The 27,011-nt window shown below is 34.6% G+C and overlaps 1 long non-coding RNA gene across 4 annotated transcripts in view; it reads left to right on the forward strand.

Annotated features, from left to right (window-relative positions):
- Nucleotides 1–27,011, forward strand: part of LOC110261440 (uncharacterized) — a 222,885-nt gene that overhangs the window by 24,578 nt on the left and 171,296 nt on the right. For 3 of the 4 annotated variants that reach the window (XR_014808651.1, XR_014808650.1, XR_014808653.1), the window contains exon 2: nucleotides 7,875–7,992. The exons of the other annotated variant lie outside the window; for it this stretch is intronic. This is a non-coding gene — a long non-coding RNA (uncharacterized LOC110261440). The remainder of the gene's footprint in view (nucleotides 1–7,874; nucleotides 7,993–27,011) is intronic. 4 annotated transcript variants of the gene reach the window in all.

Below are 27,011 nucleotides of genomic sequence, written 5' to 3' on the forward strand. Positions count from 1 at the left end.
GTGTCAAGTGCTGTCGATAAGAAAGTCTGAAGACTGAGAATTAACTCATTGAATTCGAGAGCATAGAGGTATTTCATCATCTTGACAACAGCACTTGGTTGGGGTGGTTGAATTTAAATTCTGATTGGATTAAATGTAAGCAAGAAAAGCAGAGGAGAAATTGGGTACAACGTATGCAGATAGCTTTCCTGTGGAGCTTAATTTTTAAAAAGAAAGTGAAGAAATACAATAATATTCACTAGAGTCAGTGTCATCTATAGGCTGTTTTTGTTTATTAATAGAAAGAAATAGCACCTTCTTTGAGTGCTAATGGGAATGACCCAATAAAGATTTCTAATGAGGGATTGGAGGAGTTTCAAGTAGGCATATTGTATCTGAGTCAAAGTTCTTGAATAGGCCAGAAGGGATGGGATGTAGTGCAAAAATGAATGATTTTAGATAAAAGCATGAAAAGTTAATGTTTCCTTTGGATGGAAAAGTAATTGATTAGTCCCTCCAAAAGACTCCTATTGGCCTGCTGGGGCAAAGTGCTCAATCCACAGATGAATGGCAGTTGCTTGAATAGAGGAGAAACCAACCAGTGTCACAAAGAATAGTGGAAAGAGGAGTTTCCGTCGTGGCACAGTGGTTAACAAATCCGACTGCGAACCATGAGATTGCGAGTTTGATCCCCGACCTTGCTCAGTGGGTTAACGATCTGCTATTGCCGTGAACTGTAGTGTAGGCTGGTGGCCTACTCTGATTAGACCCCTACCCTGGGAGTCTCCATATGCCATGGGAGCGGCCCTAGAAAACTCAAAAAGACAGGAAAAAAATAAAAAAGAATAGTGGAAAGACAGTTCCCAAAATGAGCAGTACATTATTATTAGCAGATTTCTTTCTTTCTTTTTTTTTTTGGCTAACAGAAATAATAGTATGCATAAAGAAGTCCAAGTAGCTAGGCAAAGAAATAAATGCTCATAGATTTTATTTTGATTAAGGTGTGACTTCAATTTTATTTTATTTTTTATTTTTTTGCTTTTTGAGGCTGCACCTGCAGCATATGGAAGTTCCCAGGCTAGGAGCTGAATAGGAACTACAGCTGCCGGCCTATGCCACAGCCACAGCAATGCTGGATCCAAGCTGCTTCTGTGACCTCCTCCACAGCTCATGGCAATACCAGATCCCCAACCCACTGAACGAGGCCAGAGTTCAAACCCACATCCTCATGGATACCAGTTGGTTTCGTTTCCCCTGAGCCACAATAGGAACTCTGTGACTTCAATTTTAAACACTTCATTTATGTTTTTCTTGATTATCTGGACCATGTAGTACTACAATGAAGCACTAAATCTTAAAAACATTCTCATTTTGAAATTACGAGTCTGTGATTTCTCATCCCTAGGCTTTGACTATTTTGAAAGCAGAATTTTTGCTAGCAGAGTTTCTGGTAGTTAGAAATTGTTCAGTTTGTACCTTATGAATGAATGACAAAAAGAGTATTCACTTATGATAATGTGGTGCATTTATAACACAGTGAAGTTGAGCCTATTCGTGCACACAGTAGGAGATTTTTCTATACGGTATATGGTTGGATTTCCTTCTGTAACTTTGTGTTCATTCTGTAACTTCGTGTAAGTTGGTTCACAGTTGGGTTTTTTTAATTATATAATGATTTTTATTTTTTCCATTATAACTGGTTTACAGTGTTCTGTCAGTTTTCTACTGTATAGCATGGTGTCCCAGTTACACATACATAGTTGTTTTGTAGGAGTTACTGCAGTGGTTTAACTTGAGATCTAGTTAGGGTGAATAGACCCCTTGTTTCAAAAAGTTTTCTGATGTATGCATATACTATTTGATCTGACATCTTTTAATTGACTTTTCTCTGTTATGTATAATTAAAAGAGTATTTTTAAGTAAAATCAATTTCTATTACATTAACATAAAATGAGAGTTCACGTTGTGGCTCAGTGGGTTAAGAACCTGACATAGTGTCCATGAGGATTCAGGTTCTATCCCTCACCTTGCTCAGTGGGTTAAGGATCTGGTGTTGCTGTGGCTGTGGTGTAGGCTGACAGCTGAAGTTTCATGTGACCCCTAGCATGAGAACTTTCATATATCGTGGGTGTGACCATAAAATAAAATAAAATAAAATATGCATTATATATGTGTGTGTAACATATATATCCATAAAATAATATATAAACAAAAAAATAAGGTTTTAAGTAGAAGTTCATATTTTAATAAAGGGAACAGTGACTAAAAATTTTATTGTAAGCACTGTTAAAATAGTGCTTACTTCAATAATAAGGATACTCTTTAAGAGTATGTGGCAATCATACTTTATAGTCTAAAATGCATACAGTAATCATTTACTAAAAGAAGGAAAACAAACCAGCTTTTTTTAATTTAATAACTTCCAATAAGTATTTCCAGTTTTCAAGAATTATGTACTTATGTCTTCATGTATTCCAGAATCTGTTTACATTTTAGTAAAGAAGGGGAAAGTTAATAGAGCAATAAAGCACAAAGATATCCATAAAGAAATGATTTATACAGTATGTCAGTATAAAAATATAGACTGGAGAAATGAAAAACTTACCTTGAAACTACATACACTCAAAAACAAAATACTGAACTAAGAAAAAACATGGAAAGAAAGTAAATGACAATACTGACATTATTCTACTTCACAGAGAGAAATGACTGCCTTTTTGTTCATCTTGGTCAATTATTCCCATTACAGTTTCCAGATTATGCTGCCCCATTTTATTTTTAAGTCACTGAAAAGAATCTATAACTCACTAGCTGTCTTTATGAGAATAGAAGTTTGTTTATGTTAAAGAAAGTTTTTAACTGTGTTTTTGTTGCTGTTAAAGCTTTTCTTTCACCTTGCATAAAGGAAAACTATTACATATTTTATGGCACTTCTAAAAATTTTAGTTACCACTACATTATGTGGCAACAGTATTATCTAGCAAGTCAGTGTACATTTATCAAGCCTCTCCTCAATACACTATTCCAAGCATGCTTTTGAAATGTGTACTGACATTGACACTGAAACCCTCCATTATTGGCAAGTGGGTTATTTTAATTCAAAATGACATAATCAATTGGAGGAGAAACTCTTTCACAGAGAGAATAAGTTACTCTTTTCCTAGTAGGATGTGTGTTTGCATATTTTAAAAGTTTAAGTGTATTCTGATCATTTGTATTCAGGTTTGATTAATCTTAATTTTTTAGATTCTATTGAAGGTTGCATTTTCTAGAAATGGATTATGGGGCGAAGTTTAGAATGCAAGATATTTGTCAGGGAGTGACCTTGGTAGAACTCAACCCCTGTGAAAGGATGAGGAAAGAAGGAAGATTGGGCAGAAGGAGAAGTTCAGCTGTGATTCTGGTCTGGCAACAGCCTTGATTAAACCCACAAGAAAGCTGGTGTTAAATGACCCATCAGGGTTGTCCTGAATATATGCCATAAAATGCCAGAATTTCATACCCTGCCTCCATCAGACACTGGCTGTAGACATCATGGAAAGGGCATGACTTCTCAGTTTGGATTAGTAACTGAAGGCTGTCATTCCTGGCAGCTGGTCATTGAGCCCTTCTACAAAGTAGGATTTGAGCAGCACATTGCCTTGTTGTGTATAGGTTCCAAATATTTTTAGTTAGTAATGTACTTAATCATATAGAATTCATTGCCTAGAATATTATGTATTTGTTAATGGTGTCAAGCTTGGAGGTATACTATAGAGAATTAAGTATTAGGAATTTAATTGAATAAATACAGGTAATAAATTATAATTCAATTTATTATAATTAATATAGTAAGTTGCTTTCAGTATTTGCATTCCAAATTGGATGTGAAGCATTTGAAAGGTTTTTGTAGGCATTATAGCCTGATTTAACAAACTATGAAAGGAATTAGGGTATTTCATATAATTGATCTGAATAATAAAGTTTGGGTTTTTTTTTTAACCAAAATCAGAGCATTAATTCCCATCTTCCCTAATCATGAAGGTGAAAGCATACTTGCTATGTTTCAGTCCAGGAGGGTCTTGATCAGGCATTTGGAATGTAATCTCTTTCGACTCCAAGATACAGCAGAAGATAGGTTCTAACATCACTCTTGTAGAATTTAAACATAAAATGACAGTTCAGTCTTGTTTTTCAGTTCTGTAGGTGCCCAGTACTCTTCTCCTCTGGCCACAGACACCTTCTGCTAGTAGTAATGATAAAAGTGTTTATCTTTCCTTCACTCATGATTTCTTTGATATAGTGAATTTTTTTTTCTTTCCAGTGTGTCTCACCCTCCAGCTCAAAGTAATTACTTTACTGCCCACTTTACCTCCCTTTTTGTCCTTCTAAGGATATTGTTTTAATGAATGCATATGACCCATACATGTGACATGAGTCATATGCAAAACTAAAAAACAAATAATATGATATGAGACTTAGCTTACCATCCTGGACCTTGAAAAAAATTGTTATTAATTTTTAAAGGGGCGCAATATGAAATATAACACCTTTAGCTTTGAAAATCTTAATTGTCTCTGTTACCATTAAAAATAATGAATTGGCTTATCTGAAAAATTTCATTGTCTGAAAGATTCTTCATGGGACTAGAAAGGCTAGAATTGAAAGGCAAATTGTCAGCCTAAAATACTGTCTGAAAGAGAATATACTGACAAGATACCAATAAGCTTCTTATGCAATTCCAGAGCCTTCTACCTATGAGACCTAGTAATGAGAAAGAAACTTCTTCCCATGATGGGCTGCTCAATTCAGTTAAATTAGTAATGAAATAAGACTGTGCTTTCAAAAGTTTCCATTAATTTTAAATGTATGTGTATGTTTAACATCAGTTAAATAAAAATACACGTGTATTCATTGGGAATCAATAAATAGACTGTGGAACTAAATAACTAAAATTCTAATTTATTAGATAGAAGAGGATGTCACTTTTAAAATATGGCTACAAATTTTTTGACAATCATCTTATTGGAGGTAGGGCACCTGCACCCTTCTTGTATCTGAGTGGGTTTGTAATTTCTTTAACCAAGAGAATACATTGAAAATGACGGATTTTCAAGGCTAAGTCAAAAAAGTCGTGTGTCCTATGCCTTGTTCCATGGAATACTTGTTCTTGGAGTCCAGAGAAATGATGTAAGAAGTTCATTAATCCTCAGATCACAAAACTTTGAGGAAGCCCAAGCCAAGTGGAGAAGACTCAGTTAAGAGCTCAGGTCAGCAGACCCATTTGAGCTCAAGCTTGAGTCACCTCACCCAGGTGCCAAAAGTGCACGTAAAAGATCCTCCAAACTGATTCCAGTTCTGGCCTTTTGAGTCACTTCTCAGTAACTGAGGTTTCCAAGTTGAGGCGCAGGCCATGTGAAGTACAGATATGCCAGCTCTATGGTACACATCCAGACTCCTAACCTGCAAGACCTCTGAGCATAATAAGAGGATTGTGATTTTATGCCACTAAATTCTGATATAATTATCACATAGCAGGAGGTATTTGGAATGCCCAGGTGCTATAATTGTTTATATAATCTTATCTCAATAAGAAGAAAAACAAGTGAACTTCATGATAAAGTCTTAACTTCAAAATTTTCCAGCATAATTCTCTAATTACAGGATGTCCCACAGTCAGACTCATAGTAAATGTCAGTAATTTTGGTAAGCAAATCAGTGCTCAAACTTATAAGTTATTATTACTTTAAAATTTTTCTGCACCAAATTTACCTTGAAGCAGGAAACTCTATTCTTTTAAATTATTTATTTCCATTAAATATGCACCAAATATATAAAATAAAAATTAGGAAAATATAAACCTATTAGCAATGATTTAATCTAATTTTTTGATAACTAGTCAGAAGTACTGGGATGTTATGTTACCCACAATGTAATATAGCTACTTGATAAATTGATTTTGTATATGTTACATAGGTGTTTTAATAGGCTATCTATTGAATAAAAGTAGACATTTAGCAAAACCATTTGGGGGGTTAGATATTCAATAGCTTTTCCTATATTCCCCTAAATAAGAACATTTCTCCTTGTATTAAAAAAAATCCTTCCTGACTTAGCTTTTTCTTTTTTAAGCTTTTTTCTCAAGCTGAGAATTTACTAGCTAATCAGCAAAACTCCCCATAAGTACTTATCTAAGAGGAGAGAGAGACTAAAAAGACTATAAAATTACTACATACAATCAAGCGCTTAGTGATTTGGAACTTTTATTAAAAGTTTGCTGAGAGGTCCAAGTATTTATAAGCTTGAAGTAAGAATAAGCTAGTGATAGATTTCCTGCCCAACTCTCAAATGTCATTAACTTTAGCCTCTATTATTAGTGCATTTCATAAAATATCATGGATTATGTATAATATTATGGACAGATACATACGCTGTCAGAGCTGGAAGGAAATTTGGTGGTCTAGTCAAACCACCACCTTAATACCAGAATTGAAACGCTTCACTGACTCAACTATCTTAAAATAAGTTGCTTATATCCTTTTCCCTGGATCAGGTTCCAGCAAAGTCAAAAGCAAACTCCTCTCTTGAGTGCAGCTTAGATTCCTAATATTGGGACTCTATCTGGAAGATTTTAGGAAGTTAACTGCTGCACAATCAGAATATTGACACCTTGTTTTTCTGTAACCTTTGAGATAGGTATGAGAAAAACTTAAATGATGTTAAAATGTAGACATTTACATCTATACTGAAAGGGCTCATTTAATAGTGCTGTCATACAGATGTTTATTATCTATGTATGGTTATTTGTAATTTTTTGAGTAGAAATTGTGTGTGACAATTTCTGCTTGATTCTGACATCATAGAAATCCCTTTGTCTAGATCACATCACTAAGAAATGGACACCAACTACAAGACCAATCTTTACTAGTCCATTTTATTTCCCTTCTTAAATCTCTAGGCTAGTAAAACTTTTAAGGAGAAGTTTGGCATGAAAATTGCAAGCAGCACTGAAGATAAAATGTTATATAGTACCATGAAGAGAGAATAAAAAAATGAATCTGATGGGACATATCAGAAATCTGAGACAGAAAACAAACATACATTCCCCTTTTCATATTTTACTGGTATTCTGGACCTAAGAGCCTCATAACACTATATGGGAGTCCTTCATGGATTATGGAGTATTAGGGGCCAATACTTCAGAGACAGAGTCATGAATAAACTTCATTACAGCAGTTGAAGATATCATATTTTATCAGCCACAACAACTTAAAGGACTTGGGCAAAAAAAAAAAAAAAAAGACATAGAATTCTCTGGAGCATTAAGAAATGACTAAATAAATATAATTTCATAAAAGATAAGAAATGGAATAAAAATGAAAAGATAGGTTGGATGCCTGAAAATCCATAGGTACTGATTCGTACTGTACTGTTAGGTGGTTGTGTTTTTCTATTAAGGGCATGTGTTTTTAAAGAAAATATGTAGAACTTGCTTCCCCTTCATTCTAATAAAAATCGCATATTTTAGTGATTAAATTTCCACTCTTCAAGCCCTGAGGGTGAAAACACAGGATTTCTTTATTGCATTTCTGTTGGAGTGATGTGTTATATGAGAACTCAAACTCTGGTAGTAGTAACAAGTAGAAGTCATAAATGCATCTAATGCTTTTCTGTATTATCCAATCTAAAGACAAGTACATGTTTTGTTTTTAAAAGGCTATTCTAAAATATTTTTTTTCAATTAAAGATCATATAGCCCTCTTATCTGTGGTCTCTCAAAATATTTTCCTTCACATAAAGGAATGTTCAATCAATACATTTTTGACAATATCATTGTCTGTATACACATCTATATTGTGATATATAGATATATAGTGAGCACAAGCTATTAATGAATTTTACAATTTTTATCCCAGGTGATATGTGTGCTAGAAACAACCTGTACGTGATGTTTAAAAAAACACATAATCGTATACCTTGGAAATTCAGCAGTAAGCAAGACAGTCTTCTTCCCCATGGAAAGTGAAGTTTTAAGTAAGTAGTTTACTTATTTTCTTACATAGTAAAGCAAGGGGAGGAAAACTTTAAGTAAATAAAACTTTATTCAAAACTTCAAATAGGTAAACAGAAAATTAACTATTTCAAATTATAAAAAGATCTATAAAGAAATTACACCCTGATCTTCTATCCTGTGACATGGTGGAGAGGAGCTACTTTGAATAGGACATGTAGTGAGTCTTTTCTGAGAAGGTACTATTTGAGCTGTAAGCTAAAAAAGTGAAAAGCATCATTGAGTTGAAAAGCCTGAGTGAATACCATTGTAAATCAACTATACTTCAATAAAGTTAGATTTGAAAAAAAAAATCCCAAGTGAAAAAATTCAGAGAGTAGTGTGAGCAAGTGCAATGATGCTAAGGTGGCTGAAATGGATAAGCAGGAGCTAGAAAAGGAAAAGAAAAACAGGTTCAGCTGTGGTTAGGAGACTAGTTAAGTAATCTTTTTAGTGCTCTTTGAGAAGTAGTTTCTAGCAAGGAGGATTAAACATTTGTCATCTGTGATAGCTTAGTAATTAAGCAGGGATATAACTTTATTTTATAATCACAGATCAGTGAGATCTATGACATCTGGGCTATAGAGAGTGTTTGAGTGAATGTATTTATCTTATATTGGGACAGCATGATAGGCAGCACAGCACTGAGAGATGTGTGGTAATTTTCTTAAGTTCCTGTCTTTGAAACAGTTCTGTGAACTACAGACTTAAACCAGCAAGTGAATCACTTTGCCTTATTCACCATGCATTCATTCATTCAATCAGTCAGTCATTCCACAGATATTTATTGCACACTTTCTTATTTGCCAGACTCCCTTTCTGCCCTCCAGTAGACATTAAAGAGTCACTTACCAGGAAGATTTAGAAAGTATCTTGTTCGGGAAGGAAGAGCTGGATTGGTCAACCCAGGATCAGAATTGTAATCACGGACCCTTGCTCATGAAAAAAAATCACAATCCATAGCTGATAAATGGCAGAATTGAGATCTGAATCTATCTATGTAATCTTTCTTTCCTCTTTCATCTGTTAGTACTTATTGTATTCTTACTTGCTTGTTTTCTGCTTCTTTTTTCTCTTTTCCTTTTGTTTTTATTTGATTTTTTCAAATTATTTCACCATTTTTAAAAAACTGTCTTCCCTTAGGTAACTTGCCTTTTCATTAAAATCTCTTCCTATAAACCATTAGGGGTGATAATGCTTCCTGTAGAGACTCCATTGGTAGATTTATCATAACAATAAAATGTCAAGGTGTCAAAAGGAACACCCACAAACAGGGTAGAGTCATAGAGAAAAATAGTGGGATAGGAGCTAAGATCTTCGCTGAATAACATTGTGGGACCAGAATGTAGGTTGATGGGGATTTTGTCAGATATCAAAATGATCTAAATTGTTCGGAAAAAGAAATAAGGAGAAATGGCTTGAAAGTCATCGTGGGAAACAAGGTGACCATCTATTTTGTTTACTGACCTCTCCGTGCAGGTAAGGAAGTTTGTTCAAGGAGTAGCCAGACTTAAATTAGAGCTGGAAATGACTAGAAAAACAATAGAAGAAAATGAGACATCAGAAACATACACCTTAGGTTATATACAAAGTTCTTCTGATTCAGGCAAAGAAGTGGCAGGAAGGACTATTCATTTGGCTGCTGTTGAAATAGATCAGATTATTTGAAGCCTATGAAATTCAAGAGCTGCAGAAAGTCACGTTTGTGGAAGGGATTACATAAAGGCTGGGCAGGCATTTGGGAGATATTAACAGCAGCACTATTGCAGATTTCTATGAATAATTCAAAGGAAGACACAAGACAAGGGGAAGCTTTTAGCATTTAGCATTATATAAGGGTTTAAGTAGCAGTTGCCATTCAAGTATAGGACTCAAAAAAAAAAAAAACGAGTTTTAAAAATTCTTGGAGAAATCAAGATATTTGTACTCTGTGGCCTATGTGAATTTATATAGAAGCGATTTCTAGCCGTCCATAAAAGCCCATTCTCTTTTTCCATTGTAATGAAGAACTGGATTCAAGGCTGTTCAGCTAGTCTACATTTTTCACCTCTCCTGGAAATGAGGTATGGCCATGTGACCAAGATAACAAAAAAATGGATGTGAGAACAATTACTAAAAATTTTTATTGTCTTAATGTGCTTCTAAGGATTTTTAATAAAAATGCAAACAACTATAAATTAATATTTTCCATATCTTATACAAATATAACATTCCATACCACTCTATCATTTTTTTCATTTAACATACTGATATTCCACAGAACATAAAAAACTTTAGTCATTGTTTGATATTTTTGTAGTGTATAGTATGATTTTAGGAATTTCCTATATTTTATCTAAAAACTCAGCTTTAATGGATTATTTTGGATTATTCATTAATTTAACAAACATTTTTAAGTGCCTACTATGTAGCATGATTATTTCAGAGCTTTGTCAGTGGACAAACCAGATAAAGACTAAAACCTTCATGGAAGTTATATTATTTATGTTTTAGAAGGAAGAGACAGATCACATGGGAACAGTGTTCCAATTAAAGGGAAAGGCCTTATTCCAGCACATGCCTTCTGTGTTTTAAGAACAGCAAGGAAGTTACTGTGCCTGGAGCGTAGTAGGGGAAGGGAGAATGGTAGATGATGAAGAAAAAAATCAAAGACCAGCCACTGGCATTATGTGATTAATTCTTTGAGTGAAATGCAGATCCATTGCAAGTTTTAAGCGGTAGGTTTGACTTGACTTGCACTTTTTAATCACTGACAATATTAAAACAAATAAGCATTGTGTGTATTCAATTTATATATGTACAGATATCTTTGTATGATCATTTCTGGATTTAAGATTACAAGGGAAAGGACATAAACTTTTGTAAATTTGACAGGTATTGTCAAAAATGTCTCTCAATGGAATTGAATAATTCATGCTCCCACCAGCAATATATGAGTGTCTGCTTCTGTTTATTTTTAATTTCTGTATTCTTTTTCTTTTTTTTAATTTTTTTATTTTTGAATTTCTTTTTTAGTTTTTTATTTATATTTATTTTTTTATTACTCAATGAATTTATTACATTTATAGTTATGGAATGATTATCACAACCCAATTTTATAGCATTTCCATCCCTCAACCCCAGCGCATCCCTCCACCCCTGAACTGTCTCTTTTGGAAATCATAAGTTTTTCAAAGTCTGTGAGTCAGTATCTGCTCCGCAAAGAAGTTCATTGAGTCCTTTTTTCAGGTTCCACATGTCAGTGAAAGCATTTGATGTTGGTGTCTCGTTGTACGGCTGACTTCACTTAGCATGATAATTTCTAGGTCCATCAATGTTGCTAAAAATGCTGGTATTTCATTCCTTTTAATGCCTGAATGATATTCCATCATGTATATATACCACATCTTCTTGATCCACTCCTCTGTTGATGGACATTTAGGTTGTTTCCATGTCTTGGCTATTGCAAATAGTGCTGCAATGAACATCAGAGTACACGTGTATTTTCGAGTCATGGTTTTCTCTGGATAGATGCCCAGGAGTGGGATTGCTGGATCAAATGGTAGTTCTAGTTTTAGTTTTCTGAGGAATCTCCATACTGTTTTCCACAGTGGTTGCACCAATTTACAATCCCATCAACAGTGTACTAGGGTTCCTTTTCCTCCACACCCTCTCTAGCACTTATTGTTTGTAGACTTTTCGATGATGGCCATTTTGTTTGGTGTAGGGAGATACCTTATGGTGGTTTTTTATCAGGAATTTGTGTTGAATTTTGTCAAAGGCTTTTTCTGTATCTGTTGAGAGGATCTTTTCTTTTCTGCCTAGAGAAGTTCCTTTAGTATTTGTTGTAAGACTGGTTCAGTGTTGCTGAATTCTCTCAGCTTTTGCTTATCCGTGAAGGTTTTGATTTCTCCTTCAAATCTGAATGAGAGCCTTGCTGGGTAAAGTAATCTTGGTTGGAGGTTTTTTCCTTTCATCACATTAAGTATATCATGCCACTCCCTTCTGGCCTGCAGAGTTTCTGCTGAAAAATCTGCCAATAACCTTATCAGGGTTCCATTGTATGTTACTTGTTTCTTTTCCCTAGCTGCTTTCAATATTTTCTCTTTGTCTTTAATTTTGGTCAGTTTGATTAATATGTGTCTCAGGGTATTCCTCTTTGGGTTTATTTTATATGGTACTTGTTGCACTTCCTGGATTTGAGTGAATGATTCTTTTCCCATGTTAGGGAAGTTTTTGGCTATTATCTCTTCAAATATTTTTTCTGTCCCTTTCTCTCTCTCTTCTTGTTCCAACACCCCTATAATACGAATGTTGGTGTGTTTCACATTGTCCCAGAGTTCTCTGAGACCCTCTTCATTTCTTTTCAATCTTTTTTCTCTTTTCTGTTCCGCATCTTTGATTTCCACTAATCTGTCCTTCACCTCGCTTATTCATTCTTCTGCCTCCTGTATTCTGCTGTTGGCTGCTTCTAATGAATTTTTAATTTCAGTCATTGTATTTTGTATCTCTTCTTGTTTAAGTTTTATATCTTGTATCTCTTTGCTTAGAGTTTCATGTAAATTATCAGTCTTAGCCTCCAGTTTATTTCCAATGTCTTGCATCATCTTCAGCATCAACATTCTGAAGTTTTTTTCCTGGAGGCTGAGAATCTCCTGATCACTTAGCTGATTTTCTGGGTTTTTTTTCTTTCTCCCTCATCTGAGTTATAGTTCTCTGTCTTTTCATTTATATAGGTTTTTGGTGTGGTGACGTTTTTTACAGATAATAGGGTTGTAGCCTCTCTTACTTCTGGTGTCTGCCCCCCTTGAGGCTAAAGTTGGTAAGGGGGCTTGCTGTAGACTTCCTGATGGGAGGGACTGATACCTGCCCACTGGTAGGTGGAGCTGATTCCTGTCTCTTCGGTGGGTGAGGCTTTGTCTTTGGATGAGATTAGAGGCAGCTGTGTGCCTTGGGGGGTCTTTAGGCAGCCTGTTTACTGAGGGGTGGGGCTGTGATCCCACCTGGATTGTTGCTTGCCCTGGGGCTTCTCAGCACTGATGGGTGGGGCCAAATTTTCCCAAAATGGCCACCTCCAGAGAAAGGCATGCTGCTGAATATTCTCAAGAGCTTTGCTTCCAATGTCCTTCCCCCACAACAAGCCACATTCACCCTTGTTTTCCCAGGAGGTTGTCCAAGAACTGTGGTCAGGTTTGACCCAGATTTCCATGGAGACTTAGCTTTGCCCTGGGACCCAGTGCACTTGAAAGTCTGTGTGCACCTTTTAAGAATAGGGTCTCCATTTCCCCCAGTCCCGTGGAGCTCCTGCACACAAGCCCCACTGGCCTTCAATGCCAGATGCTCCAGGGGCTCTTTCTCCCAGTGCCAGATCCCCACACATGAGGGTTTGATGTGGGGCTCAGAACTCTCACTCCTCTATGTGAGTCTCTGTGAAACATTTACTTTCCAGTCTGTGGGGCTTCCCACTTGGGAGGTATGGGATTGCTTATATCACATAATTGCCCCTCCTACCTCTTGATGTGGCCTCCTCTTTGTCTTCTGGAGTAGGATATCTTTTTGAAAGTGTCCAGTCCATTTGGTTGATGATTCCTCAGCATTTGGTTGTAAATTTTGTTGTTTTTAGGAAAGAAGTTGAGATCCAGTCCTTCTATTTTGCTGTCTTAATCCCATCTCTCTGTATTCTTTTTCTGGTGTGTGTGTGTGTATTGTCACTGTTGACATTTTTTAATATGAAAGAGCTTACTTTTTCTTTTCTATTTGCTGTTTTTGGGATTTGAAAAAAATTCACATGAAAATAGAAAAATTTCCTATGTAAAAGGGGCAGCTTGATGTTCTAAAGGAATGTGGGTTCATTGATAATGATATATCCTAAAGAATCAGAGCGGGGTACCACTTGTAAATTTCAGGAACGAATGTGGACCTGACATTGATAGGGGAACTTCCATTTTAATGAAAGGAACAGGTGTGCATAGATAATGATAGGATTGCCTGTTTTTTGGAAATAAGAACTGGACTTTTTACTTTTCAATGTATTCAATTTTCTTGAAATGAAGGACTGGATTATCTTTTGCAAAAGATAAAATATCTCTTGTAGGATATGAGAAGGAACACTGCCAGTTGAAATCACTGTTAGACACTGATCAAACAGGTGACCATGAATGTGTAGTGTCAATAGTTGGCTGAGGTGTGTGATTTTTCTCCAGGAGTCTCAAAAGTCTGTGTACAGACAAAGGGATTTACGCAGAACTAGATGCTTGCAGGGCAGGTGGGATGAAAAGACATCAAGGTCAGGGTCAAAAAAGAAAAGACATCAAAGTTCAAGTTTGTTTAGAAATTCTTCAGGGAGAGCTTGAAGTATTGAGTTGTGAAACATAAGCTAGAAAGAAAGAAAATGTATTGTAACAACTTCAGAGAAAATTTTAGTTCCCTCCTTTCATTTAGCACTATGTATACCATGGCCTTCTTCATGCAATGTGTTACTAAAGCACAACTTCTGCTGTATTAGTTAAAGTGTGCTTCAACTGATATCCTTAATTTACAAAACTCATGGAATGTAACCAAAAGGAAGTCTTTATTTCCCTCACACACTCTTTAAGTCTTCTTACAAAGAATCGTCTGTCTTTTATCACAGGATGACACTCAGGCATCCCCTCAACATCTGGTCACTTTCGGTTGAAAAAAAAAGTTTTATAACTCATTTTACAAACAGTCTCAATTCAGCGAATAACACTATGAGGATGAATTTTTTTTTTTCTCTTCTCACCAAGGGGTGGCTTGGTGTATATGAAAAAATTGTCAGTTTTCTTTTTTCAACTCATCTCTACCTTTTCTATTCCATGCCATTTTCACCATCGTGGAAAAACAGGGGGCAGGAGCCGTAGTAAGGACTGCAGAAAGTTCTTTATTGACTGTTATTTTTAAATCTTAGTTGTAATCTCTGGGCCTGATCAAAATTTAAATCTCACACTCTGCCATTACTATGGTCTTCAGAAAAAACTTGGAATGTTATTTGTTTTTCTTTATGATTTCCCTAAACAGAATGAATGTGGTTTGGGGGTATTTATTTATTTATTTATTTATCTTTGTGATTGCCTCTAGAAATCAGATGATAAATAGTTAAACCCCAGCTTCTCCTCTGTTAAGACACGAAATTCCTAAATGACTCCCATGCAGCTCTTTCCTCTCTCCTGGAAGTTGAATTAGGGCCACAGAGAACTCTAATACAACCTTTATTCTGCATTCAGTAGGAGTTCAGTTACTGCTCAGCAAAGTCTTTTTTCTCTCTCTCTTTCTCCTCTCTCCATCTCCATCTGTATCTCTCTCTGATTCTATCTCTATCTCATCCCTTTCCTGTTTGCCTCAGGCCAGTAGACACATGACTTGGCTATGTCTAGGCTGTGTCAGTCTCTGAGTCACATAGCTTTTGAGGAGATTCTCTCTATAAAGCCATTTGATTCTAAATATGTTACAATGGCATGGGTCCATGTGATATATAATGACTTATCAATGAATACTTAGAATAACGAGTAGAGAAGGAAAACTTATATTTTTCATAATTGTCCAATCAGGGCATATGAATACTATATGTACTACTCAGGCACCATTTTTTCCTCCTCGGGTCCTCAAATCCAGGCATCATCTTTTCATACTCTTTATTGTCAAATCCACCATTCCTGGTTAGTTTTATATCTTCTGTTGGAAGAAAAAGGTAGCAACACTGTTGTTTCACACAGTGCTCTGGTTCTTTGGAAAATGTTCATATCAAAACAATGCAGATCTTCTTGCCTCTGAAGTTCCCTAATATTATATATTTAATCTGGCTTTATAATTGTACGTGATCCATATCATTCATCCTGCTGTCCATAGATACTGGACCTAGACACCAAAAAAGAAGTTAGAAAATTTTGAGGAAGGCATTGCAAAGTGTTAAGTCCCCTGTACAGTCCTATAACTGCTATAAAAAAGTATCACAAGTTAGGTAGTATATAAAACAGCAAAAATTTATCCTCTAACATTTCTATAAGCTAGAAGCCTGAAATTAATGTTTCTGCAAAGCTGCTCTCTCTGAAGGCTTTGGGAAAGAATTCTTTTCTCTTCTTTTTTTTAAATTTTTTTATTTTTATTTTTTTTTGCCTTTTCTAGGGCCGCTTTCCAGGCTAGGGGTCGAATTGGAGCTGCAGCTGCTGGTCTATGCCAGAGCCACAGCAATGCAGGATCCGAGCCGCATCTGCGACCCACACCACAGCTCACGGCAACACCAGATCCCCAACCCACTGAGCAAGGCCAGGGATCGAACCTACAACCTCATGGTTCCTAGTCGGATTCGTTAACCACTGTGCCACGATGGGAACTCCTAATTTTTATTTTTTATTAAAATATAGTTGATTTACAATGTTGTGCCAATTTCTGCTATACAGCAAAGTGACTCAGTCATATATATATATATACATATACATATATATATTCCCTTCCTTATATTAATTTCCATCATGGTCTATCCCAAGAGATTGAACATAGTTCCCTGTGCTATGCAGTAGGCCCTCATTGCTTATCCGTTCTGAATGTAATAGTTTGCATCCACTAATCCCAAACTCCCAGCATGTCTCACTCCCTCCACCCTCCCCCTTGGCAACCTCCAAAGAAGACATTCTCCTGGCCAGTAGGCACATGAAATGATACTCCACATTGCTAATTATCAGAGAAATGCAAATCAAAACTATAATGAGGTACCACCTCACACCTGCCTCTTCTAGCTTATGGTGGTTGCTGACAGTCTTCAGTGTTTCTTGGCTGGTTAGATGCATCACATCAATCTCTGCCTATGTCTTCTTGTGGCCTTCCCCTCTCTGTGTGTATGTGAATTTTCTTCTCTTTGTAAGGACATCAGTTATATTAGATTTAGGGGGCACATCACAATCCATTATGATCTCATCGTAACTTGATAATATCAATAAAAGACCCTATTTACAAGTAAGATCACATTCTGAGGTTCTGAATAGATAGGAATTTTGCAGGGACTCTGTTCAACCAGGTTCAATCTCTGAGGCATACACCCCCTAGACAAAGGCTCCACTTCTTACGGTCTAAGTATTTGCTTGTGAGACAACAAATTGTGGAAAGGAATTTGGAGTATTTCTTTGATAAAGTCAACTTAATATGATATGACTCATATTCACTTTAAAGTTTCATATCTATTTTACCTTGTTGCTATACTCAAAACTTTTAATTAAATATCCTCTTACAAGCATATATGTCCAGCTACTAAAGAATTTATAATCATGTCAAGAAAATATCTATATAAAATAACTAAAAAGTCAATGTCTAAGATATAATCAAAAGTATAGTCAAGTAATATAAAAACTTTTGCAACAACATGAAATTGTATGAGATACAGCTAAAGATAGTGAGTTATGGTTACACAAGAGTGAATATATAGAGCTAAGATAGTGATGGTTACACAACAGTGAATATATAGAGAAAACTACTGAATTGTACATTTTAACAGGGTGAACTTTATGACATATGAATTTTGTCTCAATAAAGCTGTTCTTAAAAATGGTATGAGAATTGTCAGCCTGAGATGAGGTTAACTGAAGCCCACCTTTTAGAGTAAATCCCCTTTAGATGTCTTCAAGAAATTGAAAAGTGTAGGTTGAAAATTATAAATTAGTTTTTAAAATATTTATATCCTAAGAGGTGTGTGTGTGTGTGTGTGTGTGTGTGTGTGAGTGAAATTCCTTTTTTGGAAATGAGGTTCATATTTTAAAAGCTGAAATGATTGAGAAACAATTATTAGATTTTACACAAGTACTAACAAATTTATATTAATTAAGTGGCAGTTTTGCTCTGAACTTAATCATATAAGATTAAGGAAGGAAGATTACAAATCTTCAAATTATCAAAGACAGACAGTCTGTTTCTTCACAAGACACAGACTGAAACCATGTTTTGCTTCCATCAAGAAAACATATTATTTTATCTAGTTGAGGAAAGATACAGTCAGGGTAGAGAGGGCATTGTTATTAGGTTGTAATCTTATTTAACATCTCTGTTAATCATCTAGTGGGGAAAGAGATGCAAGCTAATGAAACTTAAATCACAATAAATTGTCAAGTGTTTTAACACCAATTAGTGCAGAAACGATAAAAAGGGACCTTCAGTGATTAAAGGGCAACCACGAAATGAAATTCAACTCGGAAAGCATAAAATGGTTGGCAAGTAGCCCTTAAAAGAATAAACCAAAATGTGTAACTGTTTTTAAGGTCACCATTCTAAAGATAAGTGATGGATATTTAGTGAAACCCATGAAGTCCTTACTCTTTGCAATGTTAATTCCACTGTCAGTCTTTGCATTTTAACTTGGTTTCACTTTAAACTTTTAAGTAGAACATCTTTTCTCACCAGAAGGCTTATGGAAATAATGGACAAAAGATCTTGACTTTGGATTCATATTTTTCTTGCCATAGAATAAAAATTTGAGCAGGTAGGAAAAGAGAATGAATAGGTTAAAAAATGAAAAAGAATTTAAAAGGATTACAAGTAGGTCACCTTCATTAGCCATCATATATTTATTTATATTTTTATATGTATTTGTATTTCTAAATATTTTATGAAATCTTTGGAGTCAGTTTGTCCTACAACATGTTAATAGAAGTGTTATAACTAGAGATATCTTAGGAAATGGGCTTTCATCAGTTCACTAAACAATTCCCAATAGTTTCACAGTCTAGTTAGAGTGGATCTAGATTTGAAATTTTAATATAATGTCTCCAGTTAATAAAAATGGTCATAATTATTATCTGACATACTGATGGAGAATAATAAATGTAAGCCCAAGTGAGAATTTGAGCAAATGGTATTTCACAGATAACTCCTACAATATGTGAAGAAAGAATAACTGCCTTCTCATGTAATTATTTATGTGATTTTAATTATTTGCTTTAGGAGGGGCTTCCAGTATTAAACTTTATACAAGTTTATCACATATTTTGTCATAAACATATAAAGTTAAAGAGCTAGTTTCAATTAATAGAAGTTGCATTTGCATTCAAAAAATCTTATTTCTGCAATGAACAAGTTCATGCCTAACATGTCTAAGATGACAATCCTCAGTAATAACTTATAAAACATATAATGATAAAAACCATCATGTATATTGTAGGGGAGCAAAATTTGTTACTGCAATATGTCTCTTTGGCAAGTGGATTACTTAGAATCGTAGGTAATTATAATAGAACTAGGTATGTTAAACTGAGAAAAAGGCAAAATGTTAAAATTCCTCTCTCTGTCCACTTGTCTCTTCAGGACTCAGTGAACATTCTTTTTTTACCAAACATTTGCTTTCTGATTCCATCTCAATGCCTTCCTCTTCTTTGAAGTCATAACCACTATCCCAAAAATTCTGTTTTGTATTTAGCTGAAGATGATATTTAAGGTGAGAGTTTCAGTCATTTCGGTGAGAGACTCAGTTTTCCCAGATCTCTCCCATGTACACATGCTATCAAATTTTTGTTTGATTTTCTGTTAACGTATCTCATCTCAATTTAATTCTTAGAACATCCAGGAGAACATAAAAAGGTAGAAGAAAACTTCTTCCTCCCCAATAATATGAAATGTACCACTTTTTTCCACATATGGATATTTCATATTTGATAAGTATGAAAAACTAACATCTTTATAAAAATTACAAAGTAATTATTTCACCTTCAGAGTATAGATGCCTTTTTGAAACCATAAAATAATATAGTTTTATAGCAAAGATGACCAACAATAAAGAATAAAATTATAGTAATTATAGTAATCAATCCCAAGAATATACATACTTTACTGCTTTTACAAAGCAAAAAAAAAATTGACTACTTTTAAAAGCAAGATTACTATACATAGAACTGCCATATGACCCAGAAATCCCACTCTTGAGCATATATCCAGACAAAATTTTCCTTGAAAAAGATACATGCACCCGCATGTTCATTGCAGTACTATTTACAATAGCTAAGACATGGAAAAAAACTAAATGTCCATGGACAGGTGACTGGATTAAGAAGATGTGGTATATATATACAGTGGAATACTACTCAACCATAAAAAAAAACAAAATAATGCCATTTGCAGCAACATGGATGGAACTAGAGACTCCCATACTGAATGAAGTAAGTCAGAAAGAGAAAGACAAATACCATATGGTATCACTTGTATCTAGAATCTAATATACAGCACAAATGAACCTTTCCACAGAAAAGAAAATCATGGACTTGGAGAATAGACTTGTGGTTGCCAAGGGGGGAGGGGGAGGGAGTAGGATAGATTCGGAATTTGGGGTTAATAGATGCAGACTATTGCCTTTGGAATGGATAAGCAATGAGATCCTGCTGTATAGTTACTTATGATGGAGCATGATAATGTGAGAAAAAAGAATGTATACATGTATGTGTAACTGGGTCACCTTGCTGTACAGTAGAAAATTGACAGAACACTGTAAACTAGCTATAATGGAAAAAAAAAATCATTATAAAATTTTTTTTAAAGTGAGAATAATTTTGCTTAAAGTTAAAAGTGCTTCAGGACTTCCCATTATGGCTCCGTGGGTTAGAAACCCAACTAGTATCCATGAGGTTGTGGGTTCTATCCCTGGCCTCACTCAGTGGGTTAAAGATCTGGCATTCCTGCAAGCTGTAGTATAGTCACAGATGCACCTTGGATCCAGCATTGCTGTGGCTGTGGCATAGGCTGGCAGCTGCAGCTCTGATTCAACCCCTAGCCCAGGAAATTCCATAAGCTGCAGGCATGGCCCTAAAAGGAAAAAAAAAAAAAGTGCCCCAAAATATTCACATGGTTGAAAGAGATAAAGATATTTTGAAGTATCTTGCAGGAATTACTTAAATTACTGACTTTCATAATTTAGTTTATAAAAATACAAAAATACAATGTATGTTGTAAAATTGAGTAACAATGGTATACAAAAATCAGTATGAACTGGGCCTGATGACATTAAATATCTGTATGCTTTGCATATCTTTACTGTGTAAGGGCCTCATTTTGAAACCGATGACAGCAAGAAAGTGAAGGAGAAATAAAATCAGAATAAAAAGCAGTGAATTTTTTCAAAGACAACAGCAGATAAGTAATCTGTATTTATAGTCATTCACCCAAAAGTACACCTGGCTATTCAATGTATTTTATAAACTGAAATTATTTTTGAATAATAATTTAGGTTTGGATAATGTCTATTGTGCACTTTTCAGGGTTTAAAACTTTGTCTATATTTTGCCCTAAGAATGGAACTTTGGCAATGTCAATTATATCTAGAAAATAATAATAAATAAAAAATAGGCATGGCCATGAAACAAAACAAAAATAAAAAAGGCAAAACTCTCTTGACCTAAATACTCATTTTGTCCCACTCATTCTGTTTCCAAGAATGTATTCAATTCGTAACAACATCAAAATGCATTCTAGTTTTTTTCCTTTGAATTGTAGGTATATTTCAGCTAATGATATACTTCCCCTTTAGTTTCATGTTTCACATTTATTACTCTCATCTTTTCTCCATAATACACTTTGGCATGAATCTTGGCTTTACATCTAAAATGAGGGGCCTTAAAAATGTAAGAGGTGGTCTCACAGTGGAAATAGAGTATTATTAGCATGGAGATAAGGTATATTTAAGTGCAAAACTGTTATTTTTCTGTAGCAAATTCTTTGCTTTATCATGGGTTTTGGAAACTTTAATAAGGTTTGAGATTAGGATAAATTTTCTAGAGTAACTGAGGACTGAACTATTGTTTATTTGTGTCCATCCTAATTCAAGCACCAGCACTTTCACACAATTGCCAACATTCTTTCTGGTGTCTACAAACAGATTATCTTAATGTACTATCATATTCAGGGTTCCAAAGCACTCTAATTTTATCTGAAGCCTATGTTAGGGGATTTTTTTTTCCCCCTGGCAAATTTGTAAGATGAAGTTATCTAAGTAAAAATTAGTTTGCAAGTATAATGTGAAGATAATCATTTAAATATTTACACATGTTGGAAGTCAAATCAGAGTAAAGATTCCACATTCAAAAGTTGATAGTGATTTTATGAAAATCATAGTAACACATTTTATTTATTGATTATACTGCTATATGCCAGGCACTATATTCAGTTCACTATGCCACATTTAATCTCTACCACTACTCTGTGGGGTAATCATTTTTATCTTTAACACATAAAATGAGGGACCTGAGCTAATGGATCACGTTGGACTAAATTATGCTGCAATAATAAACAAATGAAAATTTCCAAATCTCAGAGGATTAAGACAATAAGTGCTAAAATCTTGCACACGGAGTGTCTGAGGTAGATCTGGTGTTTCTTTAGGGCAGCTGCCCTTGGTATGTTCACTGAGTGATCCATCCCACCAAAATGAGGCTGGGAAACAGTCTTGCATGTGTCTGTGAGTGGAGAGAATTGTGGAGGCTTGTGAGCACACTGACTTGATTGATTGTGGTAGAACTTAACTTTGCACAAACTGCATTCCTTTTCTTTGTGGGCACTTGACTTGATGAAATTACCCAGCTTGCTTTGTGTTACTGTGACTGAATTCCAATAATGACATGTGAGTAATAGTGATACATTTTATTACCAGCTGTGATTCATACACAATTCTTAGGTATAATCCCCCTGGTTGTTTTCCCTCCCACCATCTTGATGCAGGATCCTGGAAGTCCTGTTTAGTTAAAGATGGACCAGACCCCAGATGGAAAGACTCTGGATCCCTGAATTTGTCCCTGAAAGGAGGCAGCCACAATAAGGAACACTCATTACATATATTAGTAACTGCAGAACACAATTTTATCTTATGTCAGCTACTAAAATGTTTATAATTTATGTGACATAACTTTCTCACCAATTCTGCATTCATTCTTTTTTTTTTTTTTACTCCAAATTTAACACTTCTGAGGTCAGGATGCATCGATGGATCATACTGTCAAAGCTATCTTAAAATTATCTGCTGGCAGTTGTTCCTTCATTATAAAGTAATGTTAGTTTTCACAGTCAACAGTGTCTTAGATTTAATAAAATATAGTAATCCACAAGTCATCTTGATTTCATAATCCATCATCTTAGTCACTACCTACATTATTTATCTCTTTAAATTGTGGACTGCATTATATAAGATAGCTATTTGGTTCATGGCATTATGGTTTGTTACCAGATTTCATTTTAGTGTTCCTTCCTGCTCAGCAATTAACCTGGAACATTATCGTAGGCATCTTGTTTAATTACATTCCAATGTGTAGGCATAAATTGATTTTTTTTTAATTTTTATCTTTTTAGGGCCGCACCTGCAGCGTATGGAAGTTCCCAGGCAAGGGGTTGAATTGGAGCTGTAGCTGCTGGCCTATGCCAAAGTCACAGCAACATGGGATCTGAGTCTTGTCTGCAACCTATACCACAGCTCACATTAACGCTGGATCCTTAATCCAGTGAGCGAGGCCAGGGATTGAACCTGGGCTCTCATGGATACTAGTCAGATTCCTTTCCACTGAGCCATGACGGGAACTCCTGATTTTTAAATGTGTTTCTGTTCTTTAGTACGAATTAAAATGATTTCTATTAAAAATTAGAGTACACTTAGTAGTAAAGACCACAAAGAGATAAAATACACATAGCAATAAAGATCGAACATCCGTTTGTAACAGTGCACTAATTCTGCAATCAGACAGTAACAGCATGGTTAGCATGATAAAAATATGGACATTGACTCCTGGCTCTGTAATGTAGTAGCTTTTTGAACCTGGGGGTGGTATTTAAGCCCACTGAACCTAGTTGACTCATCTGTCAAATTACAATAATATTTATTGCGTAAGATTATTGTAAGGGTTAAAATGGATATTTTAATAGTAGGTGCCCAGTAAATTGTGGATCCTTCTCCCTATCCCCTTTGTCTTACAGGAGTTTCAGTTGACTTTTGCATTTATCTGATTTATGACTTAAATAGATGAAAGGGAATGCAAAATTAGCTGTGATCTTACATTGGTTGCTTCAGTGAAAAAGTGAAAGCAAAACTAAACCTTTTCCTGTGTGCCTCATTAGCTCAGTAAAATCTAATTTTCTCTAATTTCTTTCACTTCCTGTGGGAAAGACCAAGTGATTATTGGAATTCGTAGTCACATTTCACAATTTTTTTTCATACCAATTTTCACTTTGTAAGATAGAACGTGAATTTGAGTTCTATTTTAGACCCCACAGGTGAGGGGAAGGTGATGGTATATTTTGAGAGGAAATGGCAGAAACGTCTTCATTCACTCACTTGTGAAATTTTCTCAGGGTTACTAAAATCTCGCAAAGCAGTTGGACACACTCTCCTATCTACAGACAAAGACTTTTCCAAAAGAAAACTCCATAACAACTCTCCTGGGGTAGCATACTTCTGTCTTACATAGGGAAGAATAAACTGCTGAATTAGATGGCAAGAAATCTTTGAGAATGCCTCTTACTTATTATGGATTAGCAAGTATAAATAGAAAATCCATTTTTACAAATATTTACGGTGGTGTTTTTCCATAGTGCTAGTAGCAGCTTGCAGCCATCTCAGATCTTATAATACACTGGTGCTAAGAAATTCAAAAGAGTGGCAATGTTCTTTTTCTAAAAGTATTAATGAAGGAATAGTCACTGCAAAATTTTCCACTGAATATCAGGATCTGGAGAAAAAAGGTATTACTGTGTTGCTGTGCATATGATTGTAATGAGTTTCTTTTTTGGAAAAATACTGATTTAAGGAACTATGTAAGTAATCTTGTGAACATTCAATAATATTGGAAGCAGGAATCATTAGGAAAAGGTGGCAATAACGATGAATTCATTAGCTGAGAACTTGGAGTATTCTGATTTGGATACTAAAAGTGACTAAAGAGACTAAAGAGGTTAGTTCTGTCATTTTTTCAAAGTAAAGTTTTGTTAAAGCACAATATATATAATATTCTATGCAATAATTATACTTACAGACAAGTACAAAAATAATAACTAGACAGATCAGTAGTTTTCATGACTGAGCAGACTCAGGTGATCAACAGTCAGAACAAGAACTAGCACATTATCAGATGATGTTCTCATCCTGTGTAGAGTCACTGTCTCCTCTCAAAAAACACCTGCCTACCTTTTAACTTCACTTAAATTGGCTAATTTTCAACTTCATATAAATAAATTATATTGTTTATATATTTTGAGATTAATCCATGCAGCAGTTTATTCACTTCCACTGATTTCTAATAATCCATTAAATGAAGATATTATATCTTTATCCATTCTACTATTGATGGGCATTAGAGTTGTTTCCATTTTAGGGTCCTTTCAAATAGTATTGCTATGAATATTCTTATGTATGCCTTTTGTGAACATATATGCGTAATTCTTGGGGTGTATGCCTAGGGATATATTACAAGTCATGATATATGTGTATGATTAGTCTTCAAAATATAGTTAAATTTTCAGCATGTTTATACCAGTTTATACTTCCACCAGCAACACATGATAGCTTTTACCAATAATTGTAGATATCATTTTTAAAAATGTTATACAGTTTAATGGAAATGTGATAATATACTTAATTAGTTTTTACTTTGTATCACCTTTACTACTGATTAAATTTAACACCTTTTCTTATATTTATTGACTCTTTGAATATACACTTTTGTAAAGTACCTGTCCCAATCTTTCATTTATTTTATTATTTGGTTGCTTGTTATCTTATAGCTTGTGGATTAAGTTTGGGTCTGTTGAATTTACTGATCACTTTAGGGAAACTGACATTTTACAATATTGAATTTCAAATTATGGTTGTGGTTCATTCTTTCACTTATTTAGCTCTTAAAATTTCTCTAATAAAAATATATAAATTCCTATGAAGAAGTTTTGCACATCTTTCATTGCATATGTTCCTAAATATTTGCGATTTTTAATACTATTACAAATGGTAATTTTGTATTTGATTTTCTTGTCTTTTTTTCTGTGCTGTCCTTATATCCAAATATTTTGCCAAATTTACTGATAAATTCTTATAGTTTATTTATTCTCTGTTTTCTAAGAATGTTTTATGTGAATAATGGCAGTTTTGCTTGTTCCTTTTTAATTTCTGTGCCTTATATTTTTCTCTGGTTGTATTGCCCTGAATAGATTCTTCTATGAAATGTTGAATAATAGTGGTAAGAGCAGGCATCAGTGTCTTTTTTGCCCAGTCTTTAAGGAACATTCTTCAAAATTTCATTGAAATTTGTATTTTTGCTAAATTTCTAGATATAATAATCAGAAAAAGTAAAGTTCCTTGTAATTCTTGTACACTAAGTTTATTTTTAAATATAAATGATATATTTCTATCAAATATTTTATCAAATATTTTCTTATATTTGTTGAGATGATCATGTTTTTTTCTTCTGTATGTCTGCTAGTATAGCTAATTATGTTGGGAGGTTTTTGACTGCTAACCCAAAATTTTCTGTGATGTTAAGAAATGCAAAGAAATGATGGTATATAATCATGTTTTATATATTACTAGATTCCCTTGGCTTATACTTTATTTAGGATTTCACATTTATGTTCATGAGAGATTTTTAGCTTCTAATTTTATATCTTTCAATGTCATTAGATTTTGGTTTCAAAATTATGCTGGCCTCAAAATGAAGTAGAAAGTATTGGCTGTTTTTCCATTCCCAGAAATAACTTTTTAAAATATTGGTGTTATTTGTACCTGAAATGTTTCACTAAACCACCACTAAAACTGTATGAAGCTGGTGGTGTTTTAGAAGAATATTCTAAAATACCAACTGATTTCTTTAGTAAATTCAGGGCAATTATGGTTTTCTTTTTACTTCTGGTTTTTTTTTTTTTGGAAAATTTATCTTTATTGCTCTCATTCTTATATTTCTCTGTTCCTGAGTCAGGTCATCGCTCAGAATTCTCTCTGCCTGAGAATTCCTTTTAATACATTTTTTAAGTATAATTCTGCTTGTGACAGTTACTAGCAATGTGCATATCT

This window comes from Sus scrofa, chromosome 6 (genome assembly GCF_054392235.1).
Source record: "Sus scrofa isolate SSC_HxYL_T2T_F1_AM1 chromosome 6, Sscrofa_HxYL_maternal_Yorkshire_Landrace_v2.0, whole genome shotgun sequence".
In the NCBI taxonomy this organism is placed as follows: domain Eukaryota; kingdom Metazoa; phylum Chordata; class Mammalia; order Artiodactyla; family Suidae; genus Sus; species Sus scrofa.